This window comes from Elaeis guineensis, chromosome 6 (assembly GCF_000442705.2).
Source record: "Elaeis guineensis isolate ETL-2024a chromosome 6, EG11, whole genome shotgun sequence".
Classification (NCBI taxonomy): Eukaryota; Viridiplantae; Streptophyta; class Magnoliopsida; order Arecales; family Arecaceae; genus Elaeis; species Elaeis guineensis.
Window position 1 is genome coordinate 109,615,803 of NC_025998.2, and position 17,332 is coordinate 109,633,134.

The window sequence follows — 17,332 nt, forward strand, 5'->3', positions numbered from 1 at the left end:
AGTTTTTCCTCACAAAAGCTTTCTTTCTAGGAAGACCCCCCTGAACCCCTGAAGCGACCGCTGTCCAAAAGTTCTGCTCCTTTTTCACTCAGCGTTGCGTGCTCTCTCTCTTCACGGGCTTTCAGTTTTCTGTGTGAAGCCGTCTGCGTCCGCGTACACGAGACCAACAGGCCACCTGGGTTCTTCTCTCGTGAAAAAATCAAAACCACCACAGCATCTGCTCACTGTTCGTGGTCTTCTAAAGGCCTTAAACCCAATTAGAACCTTATCAAGAGTCCTAATTAGGCCCGTCAAGCTTTCCAGCCATTGGATCAACACTGGGAATTACTCACGCTCTCCGATCATGCGCTAGTTCACAGAATAGTACCGTGGACCACGCGAAATATGTGGGAAGCGCCAATGCGGTCCACGCGCCCGATCATGGACCACCTGATCCATCGTGGACTAGAGAATCAAGCTACTGAGCCCACCGCACACATGCACATGGGCCTAGGCTAGCTTGCACCCTGGCGCCTGGGCTTGGGCCACGCCTCACGTGCTCGTGCCTGGGCCGCACCCTGCATCGGGCTACGCATTGCATGCTGGGCCACACCTTGCATGCCCAGCCCGTGTGCTGGCCGCGCCTGGGCCATGTGCGATAGCACCACCGCCGCTCCGCCGATCACCGATGGTCCTCTGCCACCTCGAGTTCCGTGACGACTTCAAATGCGTATCTCCTCCGTCCGAGCTCCATTTGAGGTGATCTTGGTCTCGTTGGACTTCGTTTTTCATCATGGACCTCTCTGTGGACTCATTGTGGATCAAATTTTGAGGTATCAAATCTTAACAGTATTCTCCACTTATCACAGGGTGGTTACATTGGTAAGATGATGGAGAGGTTTGGAATGGATAAAGCCAAACCAGTTGGAATACCATTGGCAAGCCACATGTCTCTCTCGAAGCAAAAATGCCTCCAGACTAAGGAAGAAAGAGAGTACATGAAGAAAGTTTCATATGTCAGTGCTGTGGGCAGCGTGATATATGCTATGGTATGTTGCAGGCCAGACATAGCACACACAGTGAGCCAGGTGAGCAAATACATGGCAAACCCAGAAAAGGAGCATTGACAGGCATTGAAGTGGATCTTGCAATATCTCTAGGGAACTCGGAGGCTTGGACTAACCTTTGGGCAGTAGGATGGACCTAGGTGGAAGTCCGAGGTTTTAGATCCATTGGAAGGGTTTGTTGATGCAAATTTTGCAGGTGATCTTGATACAAGACGGTCTACCACAGGTTATCTCTTCTGCATGTTCGATGGACCGGTGTCTTGAAGAATAATCCTTCAACCTATTACAGTCTTATCCACCATAGAGGCTGAATATATAGGTATTATCGAGGCTGCAAAGGAAGCATTATGGCTGAGGAGGCTGATTGTTGAGATGGGGGTGAAGCAGAGCATGATTGTATTATACAATGATAGTCAGAGTGCTCTGCAACTGGCTTAGAACCAAGTCTATCATGCTTGAATAAAGTATATAGACGTGAGGTACCATAGGATCAGAGAGCTAATGGAGGAAGGTGAAGTGGAGCTGGTGAAGGTCCACACAAAAGAGAACCAGTCATATGCACTTATGAAGGTAATTCCTCGAGATAGTTTTCAGATGTGTGTAACTCAGATGGATTTGAAGGATAAAGCTGAGTTCACAAAAATTTGAGAGCACCAAGATAGAGATTGTGAGCTCAGATTTGATGCTCTCGAGTCTTGAAAACACAAAAGAGGCTAAGGAGTTAAGAGAGCGAGCCAGTCGAAGTATCAGCCGAGGAGCCAACAGAGAAATCAAGGATCTGAGGTACTACAGATACCTCAAATCAGGATGATATCAGGGGTTCTTTACATCAAAATATCTCAGACCGATGTGGTATCGAGGATAGCTCAAGTTAGTGAGCTATCCTAATGGTTGCTGACCCAAATACCGAAGTGAATTAGGCAGAGTTGAGGTATTTGCATCCGGATCTGTGGTGCGGCTCATTTGTATCGAGCGTCCTCAATTATCTTGGCTAGGCAGCTTTCTTGATCAGACAAAAGCAGTATAAGTCTGCTGGTGGGTCTAAGATCGGATCTGATCTTAAGTGACTTAGGGCCTTAATTAAAGAGGTCTTAAGGGGCTAATCCATAGTTTGGACTAGGTTTGAGTCTGAAGGGTGAGTGCATAACGAGACATGGGTGTACATGGGCTCGGTGAGTGCACAGTGGGTTAGCTATTGGGAGTTTTATTGAGCTTGGACTTGACTCTTTTGTATAGGTATATATACATGTAATTAGGATAAGAATTATAGTATTACTGTATTGTATGCTGAATATAGATATGAAATAAAGCTTTTTCTCCCAAGAAATCTACCGCCGCTTCATCTTCTCTCTCTTTTTCTTGAATCTAGGGCATTTTGGATTGCCCTGATTCTTGAATATATCCGCGTGCTTCCGCATCTAGGTGATCTTTTCTTTTGTTGTTAGCTAATCATCAGATTTTTATGCACGATCTGTAGTTGTGCCAACAAATAGATATGGCTAATCAGGTTTAAAAATTTTACACACATGAATACTAGATGCTAAAGCTCCTGGCAACACAGCTTTTGCAGACGATATATCATTTGAGCTGGGCCTTTCCATTTAAAGTTCTACAATAAACTAAAAAAACAATCCAACACCATATACATTGAAATTGCACTCTCCTTTAAGGAATCAAATAAAAATATATTATGGATATAATTTAAACAAGAAGGGCGGGAGGATCATAATGTTGGAGCACGATCTCGGCTCCTCCCACGGACCTTGGGTGCAGCAGAACCAGCAACGAACAAATCTGGAGACTTCTGGACTCGATCGAAGGCCCTTGACGAAATCAGCCTGGTTGCTGTCTTCTTCGTCAGCCTTTCATTCCAGATGAAGAACGCCTCTAAGATCATCTCTAAAAAATCCAAGATCTGGTACCCAACCAGATCAGGCCTAGACTGAGGTTTTCCAATTTGTAGATCTCAAATCGGGATGTTCTAGATAGAAAAGAAGGTAGATAGAACCAGACCTTGTGGATCTGTCCTGCTGCAGCCTTTTCTATAGATCTGTTGATGGAGATCTCACCCGTGCCTCAAACAACCTCAGATCAACTCCAGATCTGAAAGAAACTTGTACTAATCTCGTAGCAAGAGATTTCAAGTCTTGAACCTGATGTTTGGATGGCTGCAAGAGAGGGAGAAGAGAGAGAGTTGGCGGCACAAAGGGGGAGGGGCTAGCACCTCCCCTGCTTTTCCTGCCTTCTATGGACCTGGCGGCAAGAAACCCTAGGGTTTCTTGCTCCTAGGGCATGGAGAATAGCTGGAGAGAGAGGGAGAAGAGAGAGAGAGACTTGTGAGAAAGAGTTTTCATATTTCTTGACTTAATCAAACCTATACAGTACATGTATATATAAACACAGGGTCAAGTGACCCAAACCCAAAACTCCCTTGACCAACTCTATGGGAGATTAGGTTAACCCAAGCCCATGTACACCCATGACTCAACCTAATCTCACCTATCCTGGGCTCAGACCTGACCCATAAAGAGTTGGTCCCTTGAGGCCCGCATAACCTAGACCTCAAGAACCTGAAAGGCCCACAGCCTTTCAACCTAGGGCCCAACTAGCCCTAGAGCCTCCATGAAGCCCTCATGAATGATGGACCTTGGCCTTAGCCTTGGTCCCCTGGGCCTTGGGCACACCACCTGGATCACAATAATCTCCACCTTGGTGTCCCAAGGCCTCAACCAGTTCCACTCTGTCCATCAGCCGAATCAGCTCAACACATCTCTGAAAGCTGTCCCATGGAAGTACCTTCGTAAGTGCATCAGCTGGGTTCTCCTTGGTGTGTACCTTTACCAGCTCCACCTCGCCATCCTCCACAAGCTCCCTGATCCGATGATACCGAATGTCGATGTGCTTTGTCCTTGCATGATAGACTGAGTTCTGTGCTAATAGAAGTGCACTCTGACTGTCACAGTGCACTCTAATGACCTCCTGAGTAAGGCCCATCTCCGTCAATAAATCTTTCAGCCAAATTGCCTCCTTAGCTACTTCTGTCAGCCCGATGTACTCTGCCTCTGTAGTGGATAGGGCCGTGATAGGCTGCAGACTCAATCTCCAAGAAATAAGACCTCCATACAGGCTAAAGATGAAGCCTGTCGTAGACCTCCGGGTATCCACATCTCCACCGAAGTCTGCATCTACATAACCATCAATCAGCCCCTGAGCCTCCCTGGACATGTCAGAGTATCCCACTGCACCTCCTCACTGTCCGTAGCAGATGCCAACTCCAACTGAACCCGCCAGGTATCTGAATATCCACTTCAGAGCTCTCCAGTGCTCCCTGCCAGGCTGCGCCATGAACCTGCTAACCTGACTCACTGCATGAGCGATGTTTGGCCTACAACAGACCATCGCATACATCAAGCTCCCAACTCCTGAAGCATAAGGAACCGTCTCCATCTCCTGAGCCTCCACCTCAGTCTGTGGCGCCATGGTCTTCGAGAGTCTGAAGTGACCGGCAAGTGACAGCTCCGTCGACTTTGCTCCCTTCATCCCGAACCTCTCTAAGATCTTCTGTATGTAGCCCCCCTGAGATAGATGCAGCACCCTCTGGGCTCGGTCTCTGAAAGTCTCCATGCCTAGGATCTTCCTTGCAGAGCCCAAATCCTTCATCTCAAACTCCCGAGATAAGGATGCCTTCAGATCCTGCACAACCTTCCTACTCTTGCATGCTATAAGCATGTTATCCACATACAAGAGTAGGAACACCCTAGAACCATCCTCAAGAGACTGAACATAAACATAGGGATCAAACTCGCACCTAGAAAGTCCAATGCTGCGCACATAGGAGTCGAACCGCTTGTACCATTACCTCGGCGACTGCTTCAGTTCGTACAGCGACTTCTGCAACAAACAAACCTTTCCCTCTAATCCTGGATTCCTGAAATTGGGTGGCTGCTCCATATAAATTCTCTCCTCCAAATGCCCATGGAGGAACGCCATCTTAACATCCATCTGCTCCAGCTCTAAATCCTGAGCTGCTCAATGCTCAGCAGCACTCTGATGGAAGTATGTCTGACGACGGGAGAGAAGACCTCACTGAAGTCGATGCCTTTCTTCTGGGAGTATCCCTTGGCCACTAACCTCGCCTTGAATCTGATACCTCCCTGCTCTGAAGGTCCTTCCTTGCGACTGTAGACCCATTTGCAGCCAATGGGCCTCTTCTCCTGTGGCAACTGCACTAATCGCCATGTCTGGTTCTGGTGGAGAGACTACATCTCCTCGGACATCGTCTGGACCCACCGCTCTCTGTTCTGGCTCTCAATAGCCTCCTGGTACATATATGGGTCTCCATTCACTGTCACCAGGGTATATGACAGTGTCTCCTCGAAGCCATATCGGTCTGGTTGCCTGATGGTCCTCTTGGGCTTGTGTAGGGCAACACCGATATCAGTCCTCGGTCCAGCTCGCTCCTGCTGGACCTCTCCACCTCGATCATCCATCCGAGTCTTCTCCACCTGTGGAGACACCTTAGGTAGATTCTCCACCTGAATGTCATGTCCTCCCGTAGTACCTGCAAGAGGCAAAATCAAAGAGGTAAGCTGTCCAGCAGTGCCCTGCTGGACCTCCTCCTGCTCCTGCTGCTCCTCCATGCCTGCTCGCCTCCATAGGACTGACTCCTCATCAAAAGTCACATCCCGACTAATGATGACCTTCTTTTCCAAGGGATCCCATAGCCTGTATCCCTTAACTCCTCGCGGATAGCCTAGAAACACCGTCTTGCGTGATCTGGCGTCTAGCTTGCTCCGCTCACCAGCTCCAATGTGCACATAGGCCATGCACCCAAATACCCGTAGATGGCCCAGCCCAACTATCCTCTCAGACCACACCTCCTTTGGAAGCCTGCCATCCAATCTGGTGTGAGGTGACCGATTGACCAAGTAACCCGCTGCGTCAACTGTGTCAACCCAAAATATCTTTGGAAGCCCTGCCTGCAGCCTCATGCATCGTGCCTTTTTCAGAAGTATTCTGTTCATCCTCTCGGTCACCCCATTCTGCTGTGGAGTCTCCTTAACTAAGAAGTATCTCCTGATCCCACACTCCTCACAGTAGTCCTGGAACTCTCTGCTGGTGTACTCCCCACCATTGTCTGACCTCAGACACTTTACGCTCCTCCCCTGCTCCTTCTCCACCTCAGCTCTCCAGATCTTGAACTTGGTGAAGACCTCAGACTTCTCTCTCATGAAGTAAATCCAGAGTTTTCTTGAGAAATCATCAATCAGGGTCATGAAGTATCTGGCCCCATTTCTAGCTGAAACTGGGGCTGGTCCCCACACATCCGTATGTACTAACTCTAGAGGGGCTGCACTGCGGGTTGTACGATGTTGAACTGAACTCTCCTCTGCTTTTCCATCTGGCAAGGCTCACAGATCTCCCCTGTAGCACCATCCTCTAAATCAAAGATGAGTCCTCTCCTGCTCAACTCCCTCAGCCCCTTGTCACCCAGTGGCCTAGGCGGTAGTGCCACATCCTGTAAGCCCCCTGCTGGTCCTGTGCTGCAGCTACTGCATCAGACTCTCCGGTCACCACAGATCCCTCCATGCGATAGAGATTATTGTCCAACCTCCTGCCTCTCATCACCACCATAGCTCCATTGGAGATGTTTAATACTCCGCTTCTAGCCCTACTGCTGAAGTTGTATCCACTGCGCTCCAAGTAGCCTAGTGACACCAGATTCTTTTCCAGCTCCGGGATGTGCTTTACATTTGTCAATGTCCTCACAATCCCATCAAACATCCTCACCCTGACTGTCCCTATCCCAGCCATCTTGCAAGGATGATTGTCGCCTAGAGTCACTGATCCCTCATCTGTCTTGGTGTATGTCGCAAACCAAGACCTGTGTGGTGTGTAGTGATGTGAGCACGCAGAGTCTAGTGTCCACTCCTCTGTGTAATGCCTGTGACCATCTGATATCACAAGTAGATCATCCTCCACCTGCTGTCCAGCAACTGCACTCACTGATTTTGAGCCACTTCTTTCTCCCTTCTTGCTCTTCCATAGTGGACATTCTCGCTTGAAGTGCCCTAACTCGTTGCACTTGAAGCATTTCATCTCTTTCTTTCCCTTCCTGGACTTGGACCGCCCCTGGACTTGCTTCTGCCTCTACCTCACCTGTCCTCTCCCCTACTGCCAAACCCTCCTGGGGAGCCCGATCTCTGGTCAACTTTTCTCTTTGCTCATTAGACCTCAGCACCGAGACCATGTCCTCATATTTCAGAGTCTCCTTGCCATAGAGCAGTGTAGTCACCAAAGAGTCATATGATCCTGGCAGTGAACACAAAAGCAACAGGGACTTGTCCTCCTCATCCAGCTTCACCTCGATATTCATCAACTCCGTACACAACTGGTTGAACCTCTGAATGTGACCAATCACATCAGATCCCTCCTGCATCCGAAGACTGTACAACCTCTTCTTCAGCATTAGCTTGTTGCACATATTCTTCTCCATATACATGGTGTGCAACTTCGACCAAAGGCCCTTCGGGATCTTTTCTTCCAGCACTGAATACAACGCCGTATCCGTCAAACATCCTCTGATCACCGAGCATGCTTTCTTCTCCAACGATGTCCATTGTCTATCTGTCATTCCCTCAGGCTTCTCATCCAAAGCCTGATCCAGATCTGCTTGCACCAGAAGATCCTCCACCTAGATTTTTCACATGAAAAAATTTTTTTTGCCATCAAACTTCTCGAAATTGACCTTCATATTGCTGCCCATGACTGGATCCAAGCCAAACAAGCAATATAAAATCAAGAAGTGTAGAATATACCTTGATGGTACCTTGCTGAAAATTTTTAGCACTTGGGACTTCAACCTCTCGTGCTTGAAACCGCTTCCTCACCACCGTGGATCTGATACCAACTATTGGAGCACGATTCTGGCTCCTCCCATGGACCTTGGGTGCAGCAGAACCAGCAACGAACAAATCTGGAGACTTCTGGACTCGATCGAAGGCCCTTGACGAAATCAGCTTGGTTGCTATCTTCTTCGTCAGCCTTTCGTTCCAGATGAAGAACGCCTCTAAGATCACCTCTAAAAAATCCAAGATCTGGTACCCAATCAGATCAGGCCTGTACCGAGGTTTTTCAATTTGTAGATCTTGAATCAGAGCATTCTAGATAGGGAAGAAGGTAGATACAACCAGACCTTATAGATCTATCCTGCTGCAGCCTTTCCTGTAGATCTGTTGATGGAGATCTCACCCGTGCCTCAAACGACCTCAGATCAACTCTAGATCTGAGAGAAACTTGTACCAACCTTGTAGCAAGAGATTTCAAGTCCTGGATCTGATGTTTGGGTGGCTGCAAGAGAGGGAGAAGAGAGAGAGTTGGTGGCACAAAGGGGGAGGGGCTAGTGCCTCCCCTGCTTTTTCTGCCTTCTATGGACCTGGCGGCAAGAAACCCTAGGGTTTCTTGCTCCTGGGGTGTGAAGAATAGCTGGAGAGAGAGGGAGAAGAGAGAGAGAGACTTAGGAGAAAGAGTTTTCGTATTCCTTGGCTTAATCAAACCTATACAGTATATGTATATATAAACACAGGATCAAGTGACCCAAACCCAAAACTCCCTCGACCAACTCTATGGGAGATTAGATTAACCCAAGCCCATGTACACCCATGACTCGACCTAATCTCACCTATCCTGGGCCCAGATCTGGCCCATAAAGAGTTGGTCCCTTGAGGCCCACATAACCTAGACCTCAAGAACCCGAAAGGCCCACAGCCTTTCAACCTAGGGCCCAACTAGCCCTAGAGCCTCCATGAAGCCCTCATGAATGATGGACCTTAGCCTTAGCCTTGGTCCCCTGGGCCTTGGGCACACCACCTGGATCACAACACATAACTATGCATCACTTGGTGTTCATGCATGGAAAAGTAGGAAATCATTGTCATCAGTGTATTCACATGAAGAAATTACCCTATTTAATCATTCAATATAAACAAATGAATATACATGCATAAACAAAAGCTGCAGTGGCAGATTGTCAACATTTTATGCCTCAGCCTAGGGATACACATGTTTTGTGATTTTTTATAGAGTGCTTAAAGCAGATGGCATGCTTGCTATATCTTATCCTTTTATATTATCAATATTTGATAGCCAATCCATCTTTCCGGCTATCCAGTTTAGCAACAGAAGCTTCATTTTTCGCATCAAATTTTCATCCAACTAAACTCTGGGCAAAAAAGATCTTAAACTAGTATGGATCCACCCGAGCTCTAAGCCCTAATGTTATGAGGGGATACATTCTAGACAACTGTTTTCACCCTTTTTACCCTAAAGACATCAAGGTACTTGACTTGCACCCATATTTCCTATTTTTGGGCACACCTTTGATAGTTATGGTAGTTCCAAAACAGCCAAGCCAATAAAGGATGAAACAATAGATCATGTATCTATGCATGAGTGCAAGCCTACACACATATAGATTGTATGGATGGTGAATAGATTTCAAGCAAATAGAAGAAAATTCAGTTATATAGAATACCTACCCAAGCATCTAGAACCAGATGAGGTGGGTTGTGCTCTCTTTCTAGTTGTAATATCCTATGATTGAAACCTAAACAATATTTTCCTCCGAAAAATCTACATTGTTTTCTTCTTCTAAGCATATCATTTTTGCATAATTTACAGAACCAAAACCCAAGCAAAATTTTCATGCATCCCCCAAAGAACCCTCCATTGGTTGGCTCTTCTAATCATATCAATTCCACCTACTTTACAATGAAGTGGATCCTTTTTCTCTACCTCACATCCCAGTTGATTTAGTCTGTGATCAAGACTATGATTCTGACTAGTCAAACTAAATAACTCTGAATACAGGTTGTCTCATCTGAATAATGCTAATCGGAGATAGTGTTGTTTAACAAGAGGTACCAAAAGTTCTTCTTCTAGACAAGGGGATTGTCACCAAGATTTATTGTATTGGTATTGGGTACTTATTGGTGCATTATTGATATAGTATTGTATGCCTAGTATAGTGTTGCATACCCACTATGGTATATTACATCCCCATATTGACCCAAGGTTGAAGGATTCCTTTCTCATGCCAAGCCATGATATCATCCAAAAACAAGTGGTATGGATTAGTACAATATGCAAGCAGGTAGAACCATTCTGTATATTCTGCCCATTATATAGGCTGGTTTAGACCTAGTGCCACATCAAATGAGCACGTGGACTTAGAAACAAATATTCTCCTTTCTTTCTTTTCCGGAATTCCTTCTTCTATGCCATCGGTGGCAATATATATATATATATATATATTACATCCCCATATTGACCCAAGGTTGAAGGATTCCTTTCTCATGCCAAGCCATATATCATCCAAAATCAAGTGGTATGGATTAGTACAATATGCAAGCAGGTCGAACCATTCTGTATATTCTGCCCAATATATAGGCTGGTTTAGACCTAGTGCCACATCAAATGAGCACGTGGACTTAGAAACAAATATTCTCCTTTCTTTCTTTTCCGGAATTCCTTCTTCTATGCCATCAGTGGCAATATATATATATATATATATATATATATATATATATATATATATATATATAAATTATTTTTTTATTTTTTTATTTTTTTTCAAACAGACATGTATGTTGAAGTTATTCCAAAAACTGTCCTCTATTTAAAGTGAGAGCATTTACATCTTATGCTGAATGCTCACGTTGCCCCCTTTCGGTGCCATAGGTTCTTGAAGCATGAATGAATTCACTGGCACTTTGATGCTGGGATAATGGTTATGCCTATTGAGCCTCTATAGTGGCTTGTTGGAGCAGTAGTTTAGGTAAAGGAGACCTAAATGTATTCTTGCGTCTTCATTTGTCCATATGCATAAGCTTCCGATATTACTGATAACTACATACAGGGGCACGGCATTGTACATACTACATACTGTTTCGACACATGACCTAACCCGTATATACCATGTTCCTTCAAGCCTTGCTTATTTCTTCGTTTTTTGGTGAAGGAAACAAGCCACTCGAGTTGTTCTTTGTCCTTTTGCCTTTTTTTTCTTGCCTCACCCTGAATATAATGTCTTATATAGAGTATAAATGTTAGAGAGTATATGTTTCTACTGTAATATGAACAAAAATGCTGCTTATAGTTTCAATTGTATTTTGTGTTATATTTACAGAAGGATTGCCATCAAGCTTTCTTAAACTCTTTCTGCTTTGCAGCTTCTTTTCCGAGAATGGCCAAATGTGCTTTTTTCCCTCTTGGCAGGTTTGATTGTTATCAAGACAGTGACAATTACTGCAATAGGGCCCCGTGTAGGACTAACTTTTCAAGAAAGCGTTAGAATAGGATTGCTTCTTTCACAAGGAGGTGAATTGGGATTTGTGGTATTTTCCTTGGCAAACAGGTTGGTTATCACTAAACTGTAAATTGTGGATGTGATTTCTTCGATTTTATGGTTTGACCTCAGAAAGCTTACTTTTCAAAACAGGCTTGGAGTTCTGCCACTTGAGTTGAACAAACTTCTCATAATCATTGTTGTGTTGTCAATGGCATCAACTCCTTTACTCAATGAAATTGGAAGGAGAGCTGCTGAGGTCATTGATGAAAAGTTTCAAGGAAAAGAAGTATGTCTTTAGACTTGGTTTCTTTTCGTGACCAAGAAGAAGTGACCTTTTTCATCAACGAATTTCTCTGAGTGAATTCTTTTCTTTCTTTCCTGGCAGAAAATGATTGATATGGCAGAGCTTTGATGCAACTGAACCAGTTGTCATTCTTGGATTTGGGCAAATGGGTCAGGTAATTACACATTTCGCCAAGTAATTATGATTTGGGGATGCAATCTGTGTTTTCTGCATGGTTTTAATCATCCAAATTACAGGTCCTCGCCAATTTTCTGGACTAGATGGTGACAATGTGGGATGTCCTAATTATGTTGCATTTGATCTTAATCCTGGAGTGGTTGAGGTACAACAAAAGTTTGCTAGCACAGCTCCTCCATGTCTCTCATTTGCTATTGTTTCCCCAAAAATTCCTATAATTGTTTTTTAAGCTTTGTAGTCATGGATTAAACTTTTGTGTTCTCTTTCCTTCCACTCAGGCAGCTCAAAAAGCTGGTTTTCCTGTACTCTACGGGGATGGGTCACGTCCAGCAGTTTTGCAATCTGCTGGTATATCCTTTCCTAAAGCTGTCATGGTCATGTATGCAGGAAAGGCAAAAACAATTGAGGCTGTTCAAGGAATAGGGCTTGCTTTTCCTGTGGTAATATTTGACTGAAAATTTGATTTGAGTACCATTCATGATGAATTAAATCTTTCTTAAGAGTATGTTGAGATGGTATGTGGTAAGAAAATATAGACACAGAGAGAAGCACACTTGTTCTCCGTTTTCAGCTATTCAAAATTTTAAAATATATTCTCATGCTGCCAAGAAAAAACCCCGATTTTGAAGACGAGAAAATGTGTTGCAATGACATTGCCACACTTCTCTAATTTCACTCAATTGTTTCAATGAATTTTCTCACTGAAGATTCCTTTAACAGGTCCCTACTTATGCCCGAGCTCAGGACCTTGCCCATCTATTAGATCTGAAGAAAGCAGGTGCAGCAGATGCTATTCTTGAAAATGCTGAGGTAATCAAAAGGCAACCTCTAATTTTGCTGTCATGGCTGATTTCTAATGTCTGCTTCCAGGCATCAACCAATGTAATAGAATGTTTAATTTATTGCCATCACTGCTTGTCTCTGATATTCTCTTCTACAGACAAGTTTACAACTTGGCTCAAAGCTTTTGCAAGGGCTTCGCATCATGTCCGATTATGTGACCTTCTTAAGTCAGCTCATGAGAACTTCTATGGAGCTACAAGCACAGGTGGTACTCAACAGAACTGAGGATCGAGAATTTGATGCCATGACGCCACTGCAGGTACCTGAAATATATGAATACTTACGTTAATGATGTCTGACATAATGGTTTCACATGGTAACTAACTTGAACAAACTAAACATTGAATCAGGTGAGAGTGACTGACTTGATTGAGTCCACGAGGAGCAGTGCATCAGTCTCACATAACGAGCAATCCCTTAGCTTGGATCAACCAGATATCCCTCATGTTGCAGTTTCCAAAAACAACCTACCAACTGATATTGAGGCAGAGTATCATGCTAGTAGACATGATGCTCCAGACCACGAGTCCGAGAATTTAGCAAGTGATGATGGTGTTCCAAATGGAAAAGAAGATGCCAGAGGAGAGAGAAATATGTCAGATCATTCTATGCATAGTACAAGTTCAACTGAATGTTCCTAATTTTCGTTTCTGGATGGTTGTCGGTTCTTCAAATTGTAGCAAGCACAGAATGAAAATTCTTCGGATATGGAAGGCTGACAGATGGATCTACAGCCCATGGCTGCACTTTCTGGAGTTGGTTGACCACAAAGCTAAAGTTGGTTGCTTCAGATGAAATGCTAGATAACTGACACTGAAGAGTGCCACCTGCGGCTTTTTTAAACAATTAATTGTGAGAAGGTAGCTCATATCGAGCTCCTAATCCTGAAGGCTACAATTACAAAATAAGGATTAATATGGATGTGACGTGGCATCTCTAACCCCAGAATCAGATCAGATCTGCCAATAGCCATCATTTATCAGCGGGGTGTCCTTCTCGCATTCCATCCTGCTGATGATAGTGTTTTCTTTTACTCTGACAAGTGATTTCTGAAGAATTGTTTGGTGAAATTATGCAGACAATTCACTGAAGATATGGTTTCCGTGATTCTCTGTATCAACTTGAAGCAAATTGTTACAATTTCCACAAAATCTTGTAATTTGATATAGATATTGAAGCAGATTGTTACAATTTCCACAAACTCTTGTAATTATTGCTTTATGCTATGTTGAAAGAAAAGGCCAGATTCAGAAAGTGATCTAGTCTTTCTATTGCTTACCCCAAAAAAGAAAGGTGGGATTACTGATGTTTTCTATGGCATGTACGGTACCCTCCATGGATCATGCATGTTTTGATATCGCTGTCATTTGAGAAGCTTGTAGCAGAAACCAGAGGTGAGGAGGAAACATGGTAAATCTATAGTTGGTTGGAGTCCAAGGGGTTATAACAGCTTCTGTTTCTTGTAATTTCCCCTCAAGATGTTATGCACGAAGAAAAATATCCTTGCATGCAATGGGCATTCTGTAATACATTGTGGCTATAAAAATATCACAGTAGATTACATCAAAAGGAAAAAAAAAAATCACAGGGGAAAGCTTTACCAAGGTTTCAAGAATGCCAATATATCCATGCAGCAGAAACCATGAAAAACCAATTATTTGTCTTAATGGAAACAACAGCCCTTTTTTGTTCAGTTTACCCCTAAACAAGACTGTTAAGCTATAACAACCATAATAAGGTGTTATAAATATGACAAAATGATGATGAGGAATGATGTTAAAATTTGGTTAAATTTTATTTTTAGCTGTCTTGGCACCTGGCAGAATTATTTGAACCTGCCTCAGGCCTCTGCTAGTCATGTTTGTTGGGAGGCTAACCAAGTGGCCGACTAGTTAACTAGGAAGGCTGCCAGGGTAAGTACATTGCTTGGAACCCTGGTTTTATCACCTGAGTTGATGGATCACTTGTATGCTAATACAAAAGCGAGTCCATAGACAAAGGGAGATAATATGGCAAACAAGTCCTGCAAATAATGACTTGTAGTTTTTCATGTGAGTAATCTGTATTAGTTATTCTTTTCATCAATGTGTCAACAAATGCGAGTTTCATATGGCTCGTCATTATTGAAAAAAAAAAAGGAAGAAAGAAAGAAAACATCATAACCTGATATACAAAAATTTTGAGTACAAAGTTTCAAAAAACCAATCCAATCCCTTGAACAAAGTGGTAAAAAAACAAGGAGGGGGAGAGACAGAAAAGGAACGGAGATTGGACGCCACTATTAATGTATTAAATGGTGTTAAACCATGAATTAAGGATTGCATATTTAGAAATCAATATTTTCTGGTGAAAGCTTCATCTTATTATTTTTCTTATTGATCTTAGAGTGTATTTGGTTAGTGGAGGTTTGGGGGAGTTGGTGTCATGCCCCAAATCCGAGATATAATATGGTCATGCTCCCGAAAGGTGCAGCCCACAACAACACAAAGCCTATCAATCATAATCAGCTAAAATCTATCATAAATAAAGTAAAATAAAAGATTCAATTCCATCATTCATCAAGTAATTAACTCAAGACTGATTCAAAGCATCTAAATCCAAAAATCAAATATCAAACCTATATCTCACAATTCATAAATAGTTAACTATAAGTCCATAATCATCCAATAATTTCAAGCTTATTATGCAAATTTTCAAGCCCAGATCCTTCATCATTCCTAACCTAATTTCTCTATAAAAGAAAAAATTAAAAAATATGAGCTATCCTAGCTTAGTAAATAAAATCTATGCTTCCTTATCAGATCAAGCATAAGTTTTTTCATGATAATGCAACATTAAGAAACTAACACATAATATAAAATAAAGCTTTTCATATGACATATAATAAAATAAGTCATACAATTAGTCATGCATGTATAAATCATAAATATGTCGTAAGTATGATGATTCATAAATCATTCTTATCATGTGTTCACATCATATTTTAGAATATTGTTCATAGATATTCGTACTATGGTTACTTTATACTTATGATAGGATCATGTTTCTTAATCAATAGTATTCTTGTTTTGTATGTCAACTTCATATCCGTTAGTAGAGCCATATTTTTTGTGGATGCTAGCTCTGGATGTCGACCTTTTCAATTTTAGGGATTTGTTCATAGCTATCTCAGAGTCTTTGAAACTTTATATTTTTTTCTTAAAACATATATATACATAGATGAAAAACAATAAAATTCACACTTCATAAGTATGTTGTTTGTATTAAATATATTTATGGAATCAATGTTTATAATAATACATGCTTTTTCATATCTCATATGCTGATCCTTTGTTTATGAAAAATATAATTTCATCAATAAGAGGTCATATACATGGCAAACATGATAATTTAAAAATAAATAAGGAGTGTAAGATCCATTTATCTTATTCATCCTAGATCTTTAGACTTCGTTAGATGAATCAAATAATCTTATTTAAAATATTAAAATATAATCAATTTCTATTTAATGAATTCAATAGAATTAAATCATAAAGAAAGAGGACTATTGGTTGGATGTTGGTTCGACTGGCTATCTGTGCACTGAGGCAACTTAAGGTCTCCTAGTTGAAGGTCAAATCTGTGATCACTCGGCCCAATTGGGCCCAGAATCAATCCACAGCCCCAAAAAAAAAAAAAAAGGAAAACAGAGGAGAAGACTCCCGAAGGGAGTCTTCTTCCTCCTCTCACTGGATCTCAATCGGAGTTGGAAAGAGCCCCCCTCCGGCTCTATTTAAGGAGGAGAATCCTCTTCTCTCCCTCTCACCGAAGATTCGAGACCCAGTCGGTGGCAATCGTCGGAAAACCACCACGGAGACCGTCCCTGTGCCATCCTTTTTTTGCTCGCTGGAAAAGCCTCGCCGGCGTCGAAGGTGAGCCTCCTCCCCTTTCTCTCTTCTCCTCCTTTCTCCCCGTGCCCGTGTGCACAATCGCCGGCGATCGGAGTCATCGAATTTCTTTGAAAAAGGGATTCGGTCCCTTTTGAATGTGTGGGTGTCGGTGGCCGCCGCCGACCACCGGCTTGGCCTTCCTCTTGCCGCTGGGTCGCACCTCCTCCTGTCGACGGCCGCCCCATGCCGGTTGCACTGCCGGCCAACCGGCCAGCCAACAGGGGATTGTGAGATCCCCTGTTTCGGCCCAAAGGAAGCTCGGGAAGAAGAAAAGAAAGAGAAGAAGAAGAAGGAAAAGAAAAGAAAAAGAAAAAGAAAAAAAAAAAGAAAAAGAAAAAAAGAAAAAGAAAAGAAAAAGGAAAAAGAAAAATAAAAGAAAAATAAAAAAAAAATAAAAATAAAAATACATATATATAATAATGATAATAATAATAATAATAAAGAGAGAGAAAAAGAAAAAAAAGAAAAATGGAAAAAAATATAATAATAATAATAATAATAATAAAATATATGTGAGAGAAAGTTTCTCTCATCTCTCTCTCTTAAGTCTTTCTCTTCTTAGAATTGAACTTTCTCTCTCTACCTTCTCTCTACATTTTCTTTCTCTAGATTTTCTTCCTATTTTCTTTCTCTAGACCCTTTTATCTCTTTTTATGGATTTTGTCTCTCTAGGGTCATTCTCTCT

At 42.7% G+C, this 17,332-nt stretch overlaps 1 pseudogene; it reads left to right on the forward strand.

Moving 5' to 3' along the window:
• Window positions 1-667: 667 nt before the first annotated feature.
• LOC105046731 (K(+) efflux antiporter 3, chloroplastic-like) lies at window positions 668-13,995 on the forward strand (annotated as a pseudogene).
• Window positions 13,996-17,332: the final 3,337 nt, after the last annotated feature.